This window comes from Neolamprologus multifasciatus, chromosome 3, assembly GCF_963576455.1.
Source record: "Neolamprologus multifasciatus chromosome 3, fNeoMul1.2, whole genome shotgun sequence".
In the NCBI taxonomy this organism is placed as follows: domain Eukaryota; kingdom Metazoa; phylum Chordata; class Actinopteri; order Cichliformes; family Cichlidae; genus Neolamprologus; species Neolamprologus multifasciatus.
In genome coordinates, this window is record NC_140441.1 from 6,417,836 (window position 1) to 6,428,222 (window position 10,387).

At 40.6% G+C, this 10,387-nt stretch overlaps 1 pseudogene across 1 annotated transcript; it reads left to right on the top strand.

Annotated features, from left to right (window-relative positions):
• The first annotated feature begins 7,940 nt into the window (after positions 1 to 7,940).
• On the top strand, positions 7,941 to 9,072 carry LOC146521289 (Fc receptor-like protein 5; annotated as a pseudogene). Its single transcript, XR_014871973.1, has 3 exons — positions 7,941 to 8,231; positions 8,311 to 8,556; positions 8,643 to 9,072. The product of XR_014871973.1 is annotated as an Fc receptor-like protein 5 (transcript).
• The last annotated feature ends 1,315 nt before the right edge of the window (positions 9,073 to 10,387 follow it).

The window sequence follows — 10,387 nt, forward strand, 5'->3', positions numbered from 1 at the left end:
TTTCACTGTAAATAAACTCACTAAAGATATTTTTCCATTTCCTGTGTTTGAGTCCAGCCTGCCTATAGATCATGACAATAAAACTCTATTTCAATTAATTAAAAATATGCATATATATTATACTATAATTTAGATTATGAGCAGTTAAATGTTGCATCACCACCACAATAGAAAACAAATTCTTTGGTAGGTTTTAGGTACATAAACTAAGTTTTAATACAAAATAATTTGATGCTGCAGAGAGAGCATGCAAAACATGACATGACTTGAAATGTAATACAGAAAAAGTGAACTGAAAAATACACTTTTTTCTTTAATAGTTGGTATTTATTATAATTGCATCAACACAACTGAGCTTTTAAAAGATTGCAACAAACTTTGCAAGTGGTGATCCACTGACAACCAAGACATTCATACTAGTCCCAAGCAAACATCTCCCTCTAGTGGTCACATGAAGGACAAAAATGGAAAATGTGCAGCTGGTCTCTTCACTCATCTTAATTATCTCAATTCAAATCCTCAAGATGTTTTATATTTTATTGTAAAGACCTACAATAAAACAGAGAAAACCCTAAAATTTAGATGATCCCCTATGAACAAAGACTTTGACAACAGTGGGAAGGAAAGGGTCCCTTTTACAGAAAGAAACCTGTAAAAAGATTAATAATAATTAAGCCTCGGGGAAGGTTAAAGGCTGTTAAATGTTCAGTTTCTATGCCATATGTTAAAACAAGATCTAGAGTGTGATTAAAGTGGTGGGTGGGTTCTTTTACATTTTGAGAGAAGCCAATTGAGTCTAACAACAGATTAAATGCCATGTTGAGGCTGTCATTTTTAGCATCTACATGGATGTTAAAATCACCCACAATAATTATTTTATCTGAGCTGAGAACTAAATCAGATAAAAAGTCTGAGAAATCAGACAGAAACTCTGTGTAAGGCCCAGGTGGACGATAGATGATAACAAGTAAGACTGGTTTCTGAGTTTTACAGCTGGGGTGGACAAGGTTAAGCATCAGGCTTTCAAATGAATTAAAAGTCTGTCTTGGTCTTTTATTAATTAATAGACTGGTGTGAAAAATTGGAGGTAGGGATGGGTATTGATAAGATTTTCACAATTCCGATTCCATTTTTGATTCTGTTTAAAAAAGGAGAACTCTAAGGTCGATTAGCTTAGAACTTTGTTTTATATCTTCTCTTTAAACAAGACAGACATTTAGGAGTAACACGGCCTTACAAACCCAACAGTGAGATCTTAAGAGATCCACAGCCTACGGCTCTTCAATGGGGCGTCACAGGGTCCCCAGGAAAAAAAAATTGTAAATGTAAAATAATAAAAACTCTCTCTCTCTCTCTCTCTCTCGCCGTCACTCCTAAAACTTCCCCTGTTTTGTTTTTTGCTCATAAGCAGAGAGGTCTTGCTAGCGCTGTCTTTAGACAGTACACGTGACGGAACAATTGAGGAAAAAACGCCGCTAATATATTGTTTATCATGACTCTGGTTTTACGTGGCCTATCAACACAATTTATAAACTGGTATATATCACCTTGTTGCTTTGTCTTTAAGTGGTCACGTGATTGGCTTACCACGAATACTTTATTCTTCCTCAGTCAAACAGCAGCACTCAAGCGATTGTTTTGTCCCCTTAGCTCCAGGTGTTGTGCTAGACAGTGATTGTGGTTACCGTCCGCGGGAGAGCGCACAGCTGCTTAAGCTGTAGCGTCCAGATTACTTACAGCTACTTCTGTGCAGCTGATATAAGCTGCGGTAATGTGAACACAGCTTCAACCGTCTGTTTGTTGAAAAATAGTAACAGACCGCATTTTCTTGTTAGTAACTGTAACAGCGTTGTAAAGATAGGATTAGTAATTAGTTAGATTACTCGTTACTGAAAAAAGTAACGCCGCTAGTAACAACGTTACTTGTAACGCCGTTCTCATCACTACTGATAATACATTAATAATATTACTAAACTTTACAGCAAAAAAAATGTAACATCAAGAGAGGGGAATAATATTAAGTGGGACAAAACCCAAAAACATGCCAATGGAAGAGAGCTCTACCTTATTTAATTTTAAGTAATAAAATTTGTTTGAGATGTCTTTCAACTGTAGCAGATCAGCGCATCCTTCACACTCCGATTATTGATTCCCTATAATTCACAGTATTTGCTTTGTTGTTCAGATTATTTTATACAGTCTTTGTCGTGTCATTTGATTTAGTCAGTGACTCTAATTATTCTGTAACAGCAGATTTCTACCTGAGCAACAGTTTGTGCAGCTCAATCCTCGCAAAACAACTTGAAAATGTTGTTTATTTGTTTCGGTTCATATATTGTGTTCCCAGATGAATCTTGAACAGCACATATAGTTGTTTTTTCTTTATTTATTTTTAGCTGGTTTGCTAGAAATTGACCGGATTTATTACTATGTTCATAATTTTGTAAGCGTAGTCTTTGTACTAAGAATTTTGTTTTTTTAAATCAATTATCTCATTCAATTCTAGTTTTGTTTTGTGTATTTTGTTCAATGTTTCCTGATCTTGGTGGGACGCGTAGGCTTCTTATAGTGATTTGATGGTTTTTTCTAATTCCTGAATATTTTTGTTTTCTTTTTTCTTTTTATGTGATGAGAAAGAAATTATTTTACCTCTCATCACAGCTTTCCCTGCTTCCCATAAAACAGAAGCTGATGTTCCGGGAGTGTCATTAAAGTCTAAATATGAAGTCCACTCTTTTTTAAAATATTTAATAAAGTCTTCATTTTTAAGCAGTGATGTATTAAATCTCCAGTTTTTACTTGGCGTAGTATTATTCTTGTGCATTAGTGTTAAAGATACAGGAGCATGATCGCTGACAACTATAGGGTGAATCTCAGTGTCTGAAACGTCACTCAGCAGTGAGCTGCTGACCAAAAAATAATCTAGACGAGAGTAGGAGTGATGAACATGTGAAAAAAAAGTATATTCCTTACTGGTGGGGTGAAGGGAGCGCCATGCATCGCAAAGACCAAAGTCGCTCATATACTGTTTGATTATATGTGTGGACTGCCAATTGCGCTTAGTTCCTGCTGTATTGAGCCTATCCATTTCTTCATTTAGTCCAAGGTTGAGGTCGCCTCCAAGCACAAGTGTGCCATCTAAGTGTTCAGAGAGTGCACTGAAAAAACCGTGAAAGAATGAGGGATCATCAACATTTGGACCATATACACTTACAATACATAGCTTTTTATCAAGTATAGATAGTTTAATGATTAAGAATCTGCCCTCTGGATCTATAACTGTATCGTTTACTGTGAAATTAATATTTTTATGTATTAAAATTGCTACTCCCCTTCGTCTAGAATTATAACAAGCTGAGAACACATTAGGAAACTCAGGTGTTTTAAGTTCATTCGAACCTCTAAGAGGTCTGTAGGTCTCTTGTAAAAGGACAACATCTGCCTGTAGTTTTTTGAGTTGGTTAAATATTTTTAACCTCTTTTCTCTGGAGCCAGTTCCATTTACATTCCATGTAACAAACCTCAGTGCACCCATAGATGTTTGTGTATAACTAGGGATGTATGCTGTGTGTGTCACTTAGACAGGTGGAGAGAATACATCACTTGTTCATAAATAAAGAGAAGGAGAGAGAGAAAAAATGTGTGGCGAGATGCTCCCTGAGTCTGACTATGTGTGTGCATATTTACTAATATGAGTACGCTTGACTTAAGTGTGTGTATCCTATATGACTGTGTGCGCTGTCTGACTGATGTAAATGTGCTGCCGTTGAGCACATGACTGTGCGTGATCGTGCAGTGAGTAAGTGTCGAAATAAATGATGTTGTTTGTGGATGAGTGTGGAAGCAGGTGATCAAAGCAGTGAAAGAAAAAAAGAAAGAAACCAAGGACGAGGGTGAGCAGCATAAAAACAAGAGGGGGAAAAGAGAAAAAAAACGAGAAGAAAAAAACCCAAAAACGGAAACATTCCAATCAAACCACTGACGGAGAGTGTTGACGGTGTTAATTCTGCTATGAAATCACACTTAAGATGCGATTTGATACCGATAAGTTAAACAGATGTTAATGCAAGTTAGTGTGAGTGGATAGGGAAAGGGTGTAGCGGATTCTTATCTGGTCTGAAGTTAATACAGCCACGGAGTGATGTTGGGGTCGCGGTGGAGCTGTCCATCCACGTACAGCTGGTCCACAGCGATGACAGCGCGGGAGCCCTTCTGGATGAAGCCGTGTCGGATTGGGTAGAGGACCCTGCGTCGTTCCAGGATCTCTTTGGGGAACTGGTCGTTCACGCTGAAGTCCGTTCCTTTTAATTCCCTGCCACGTCTTTTCACATGTTCCTTTTGTTTGAAGTGGCCGAATTTGGCCACAATAGGACGTGGTCTCCCGGTCGCAGCCTGCATGGGGCCGAGGCGATGTACCCTATCGAAGACGATGTTCTTCACCATGTCCTCTGGCAGCTTCAGGTGAGTTTTGATGAAGCTTTTTACTGTAGTCTCCGCGTCCTCTCTTCTGGAATACCAGAAAATACCAGATTATCACGCATGCGAGCTTGTAGATCAATAACTGTTTCTTTTATTTTTTTTTTATTTTCTCTATTTATCTGAGTAACATTGTCAATGAGAGATTTCACCGACTCCCTTAGCGTGGCATTTTCAGCAGCGAGCGTTTCTACCTGCTGCTGGCTGAACTCCAGGGATTCTCGCAAGGATTTAAATTCCCGGTGAAGAATCTCCACCAAGGACAGCCTTGCATCGAAACTGGACAATCGTTTGTCGATTGACTCCAGTATATCGACAATATCTTTGCCGGCTGGCAATGTTGTGCCAGGGGAATCTGCCGGGCGTTGTCTTTTCGACGACGACGTCTCAGATTTAGTCGGGAAAGCTGCACTCTGGGCCGTCTTCATTACAAGATCCTGGAAGCACTGGTCAATGTAATCTTGGAGAGCCTCTAAACTCTCCCCGTTGTTCTCCAGGATGTTGGAGATGATTAAGCAAATGTTGTTAGTTATAAGACAATTGATAAGTGTATTTAGTAATACTGAAGCTTAAATGAATTTGTTCAAATCTAAACTACCATTTGCTTTAATTCCGCCAAAATCTCTGGCCTCTGACGTCAGTTACAACATGAGTTGCTTACCTTGTCCGTCCACTTCTTTCACACATCAGCATTTCCGCAGAGCAAAATGTGCAGGAAAACAGAAACAGGAAGTTGTACTTGTAGTAGTTAACTTGTACTTCTAAATTGGAAGATTATAGTGATTATAGTGATTATAATAATGATTATAGGGCTTAAATAAATATAAAAATAAAATTATATTCTATTTTTTTTTTTTTATCGCTCAAAATAGGCGTCACACTCGCAGAAGCCAGTGTACCTGCAGAAACGCAGTGCATTTATCAAGACTTTCAACCCCAGATGGATCTTTGAATCCACATTATGTCATCAGCTATTCTCCACCATGAACTATGTTAAAAACAAACACCGCTCACGCCTCACAGACGACAGCTTACAGTCCTGCGTAAAGATGAAAGTCACTTCGTACAGCCTCGATCTGCAGACGCTGTGCGCAGAGGTTCAGGAGCAGAAGTCCCATTGTAAACATACCACGGCAGACCCGACGATGTTTGCATTAACACGCTTTTCAGAATTTCTTTATTGACCACTTTTCACACACGGTAGCTGTACCCACACAGCCGGCTGTAGCTTTTCAGCTCACAGCCAGACATAAGGCAGCGAGGCGTGATTGCGGGTGCCGCTCAGGTGCGTCCGCCTCCCATGCAGCTTCACTGCAGACCACGCCCCGCCACACACATTAATCTGGTAAAAAACATATTTAGGCAGAATTTTGCAAATATCTATTTTTAATTTTTTAGCAGCATAGTGCTTTTTTTCAATTAGGTTTTAAAAGTCAGGTTGAGGCTCCAAAAGCCCAAAGGCGACATGAGAGTGGCGGCTCACAAGAGTTTTTGTTTGCTACATGGATCATTTTAGTTCCTTTTGTTATATCTCTTTAAGAGTTCAAAATGTGTTAATTAGCATTTCATGGATTTTATAAGCAAAACACTTTAGTTGTTCACACAAAGCATAAATGTAAAAAACAATATATACAGTATCTTCATTTTAGATGTCAGAAAGTATTTGTGGCTCCCAGTGTTTTCTTTTGCATGGAAACCGGGTCCAAATGGCTCTTTGGGTGTTAAAGGTTGCAGACCCCTGGAATAGGAAGTCAATATTTCCCCTATTTAACATATGTGAAGGATGTTTTGAGATTAAACTGTATTCATTTGTAAAGCAGCTGCTCTCCTGTAACACACCCACTGAGTGCATTGTCTACCCAGTCGTCAGGGTGTTTACACCTCCTGCTGCATTCTTAAAGCTAATAGTATCATGGCTGACCCGCATCACTCCTCCCGCCAACTGTTTACTCCTCTTCTATCCAGAAAACGACTCTGCATCATTAGGAGCAGGTCGGCGAGATTGTGCAATCGTTTTCCCCCCAAACAGTCTGGCTCCTGAACAGCATGCTGCCCTCTTCCACACTGGACTCCCCTCTTCACACTTTTTGGACCACATAACACTGTACATGTACCATCTCCTCTCACTTCCAATAGTTGCACTTTTCTGTAATGCACTGTTCCACGCCATGTATGTACTATCGTATTTATTCTATGTACTGTTGTATTTATTTATTCTCATTCATTTCTATTTTTTATTCTTAGTTTATCTTATTTCTGTACATACGTGACTCCCTTAGCGTGGCATTTTCAGCAGCGAGCGTTTCTACCTGCTGCTGGCTGAACTCCAGGGATTCTCGCAAGGATTTAAATTCCCGGTGAAGAATCTCCACCAAGGACAGCCTTACATCGAAACTGGACAATCGTTTGTCGATTGACTCCAGTATATCGACAATATCTTTGCCGGCTGGTAGAAGTCCCATTGTAAACATATCACGGCAGAAAGAGACTCTATGAATGAGAGCATCATAGAGATAAAATCAGGTTATATTCCAAGAGTAGTTACATACTTTTATCTTTTTATTTACATTTATATTTAACTGATAAGGTTTATGTAGCTAGATTTCGCAACAGTTTTTAAATTCAAAGTGCGTTAAGAGAAAGATGTATTTCAGTGTGTTACAATTGATGAAACTATTTAAAATTATATCTTTACAGAATGAAAAAAGTGCTCCAGCGCTGTCTAGAATAGGAAGGGGAATAGAAAAACTCCTGCTCAGAGGAAGAGGGCGGGCTTTACTTGGTGTCAGTGAGAGAAATGAAAAAAAAAGCTCAAATGAGTGAGAAGGACGATGAAGGAAACATCTGTGCTGTGTCTGCTCTGTAAGTAGAATCTCTGTGTTTGTTTGAATTCTTGTACTTTGACTGTCTGCTCTCCTGATAACTGATGATGAAGGAGAAGACATGAAAAACAAATCAGGCTGAATTCAAGTTCAAAACACCACGAGGACCAACTGCAGGTCTGAACTGACTCTTTATCTTTGCTCAGGAGTCGAGGAAACACAGCAGGCAGTGAAAAGATCAAATCATTCATGCTGGGGCGTATCGTGGTTCAAGAGTTGGCAGTTTGTCTTGTAATCAGAAGGTTCGAGCCCCGGCTCCAACAGTCTCGGCCGTTGTGTCCTTGGGCAAGACACTTCACCCGTTGCCTACTGGAGATGGTCAGAGGGCCCGTTGGCGCCAGTGTCCGGCAGCCTCGCCTCTGTCAGTGCACCCCAGTGCAGCTGTGGCTACAATGTAGCTTGACATTACCAGTGTGTGAATGGGTAAATGACTGAATGTAGTGTAAATGGTAAATGGTCTGTATTTGAATAGCGCTTTACTAGTCCCTAAGGACCCCAAAGCACTCTACACATCCATTCAAATTCACACACTTGTGATGGCAAGATACATTGTAGCCACAGCCACCCTGGGGCGCACTGTAAAATCAGTTCTTCATTGTAACCCTCACAGCTCATCTGACTGTGAGTCCCAGCAGCTCTCAGTTCTCTGAAGGAGACTTTGTGTCTCTGAGCTGTGAGGACGACGACAGTTCTGCTGGATGGACTCTGAGGAGAAACACAAGCAAACAACAGAGGACTCAATGTGGAGATGTGGAAGGAGAAGCAGCTGCTTCTTCCTGTAACAACAGTTACATGTATACATGGACAGTGGAGTTTACTGGTGTGAGTCCAGAGAGGGTCCCATCAGTAACATGGTTAACCTGACAGTCACTGGTAAGCTGAGTGTGTGGAGTTAGTGTTGATGAAGCTGTGTGTAAATGGATGAAATGCTGTAGTTTGTCTCTGTGTTGAGGTGGATCAGTGATCCTGCAGAGTCCTGTCCTCCCTGTGATGGAGGGAGATGACGTCACTCTGCTCTGTAAAACAAAGACCACTCCCTCCAACCTCCCAGCTGCTTTCTATAAAGATGGCTCCCTCATCAGGAAGCAGCCTACAGGTCACATGACCATCCAGCATGTTTCCAGGTCTGATGAAGGCCTCTACAAGTGTGACATCAGCGGTCATGGAGAGTCTCCATCCAGCTGGATCACTGTCACAGGTGACACACTCACCTGTCTGTGCTTCTGCAGGTTTCAACATTCACAATGTGATGACAACTTAATGACTGTGTTTGCTTTATTTTAGGCGAATACACCACCACACCTCCACCTACATCCACATCTCCTCTATCCTCTTCCTCTCCACATCATTCTACCGGTGTTACTAGTTATGCTGGTAAGACGATGTGTTCACAGGAAACCTGAAGGTGACACTCAGAATTTTACATAAACACTGTTCAGTGTGATAACTTGTTTCCATTCTTTGGTCGTGTTATAATTTAGAAACATTTGGAAGCTGAAAAGTTCAAACAGTGACTGAATAAAAGATGGACTTCATGGCTTAGCTTCCTTCCATTCTACAAAATTTAAGCCAAATTTCCTGTTTATGGGGGCCACTTACTTGAGGTGGAGTCACTAGATTAAACACCCACTGAACGTGACTGAACATGCCTTTCTATACTTTATACGTATCCACAGTGGCAGTCCTAGCCTGATTGGCGCCCCGGGCGAACACTCTGTCCGAGGAGCTTTTAACCTTTATTTTATTGCTGTAGGCACCAGTGTCTTCCAGTCGGGTGATTCTCTGCTCTCCTTTCTTCAACGTCAGGGGTTAAACAACCCTTCAGTCGTTGCACAGATCAGGGGATTATTCTGCCCCGATTTCAAACAATGATCTGTGTATTCTGGGGTCACAGCTGTGTTCCCCAGAAAAAGGAACAGGAACGTGACCCCTTATGACCAAGAGCCTCTCAAACCTCGTTGGTGTGGTGTTCCTGGATTTCCACCAACCCCTTCATGGTTATTGCTGTGTTTATGGGATCCATCCTTTTGAGGTGACTAGCTGGAGCCCAAAATGCCATGACACTTGAACCCAGTTGATGTTTCAGCAGTCACCGTGTCTGTCTCTGCTGCGAAGGATCCTCGTATATCTGTGACCTCGTCTGGTGTCTGTTCCTTTCTCTGTAAGAGACAGAAAACCAAAACACCTCTCTTCCTAGCTCTAACAATCTAATGTTGTTGTCTACTGATCTTTTGGTGGTTCAGAATTGGTTTAGAACATTCAGAATGTCCCAAGGACTTATACTAATTTAGTGTATGTGTGTGTGTGTAAGCGTGTTTGCATTTAGCCCGCTGCACTGGCATTTCCTACACTTTATCAGTCCGGACTATCGCCGAACGATGCTTCAAAAGACCGAGTGCCAACTCATTATAAGCACATTTGCAAGGTATGTATGAAAATGATTAAAACCACTCATTCTAATAAAAGACATCAAAAACAAATTAGCCATTTCTAATTCTAACATGTGTCCCCCACTTTTCACAAAAATCCTTTCCTTCCGCCTACCGTCCCACGGTTTCCTCTCCAGTGTGGTACTCAGCTTCTCGTGAACACAGGCATTTGATCTTCTATACGCTATTCAGTTCATTTCAATGATCAATGCTTAAACATGGAAATAATGATTCATGCTTCTCACGGGTTCTCTAAAAAATCTGGAAACCTTTTGGGTCATTATTAGCTTAAGTTTTACCATACTTAAGTTATTAAAACACAAATGAAGTCATAAAAATGTTCATATAACCCTTGTTTGATGTTAAAACTCAACTCCCCCCCCCCCCCTTTTTTGACACATTCCCATGTGTCAATTCAACGGAGCTAGAAAATTAAAAGAAAAGGTTAGTGACCTCATATCTTAGAAAGTATCAGACTTTCTCCTATCCAGTGTCGTTGCTCCGGTCTTGTTATCCTGTGTTAAGGAATGAAATCAATTTAATTGTCATGTTAGATCTATTCAACTCCTGGCTCCGCCCAGAGCCTGCGTCTTCACAATT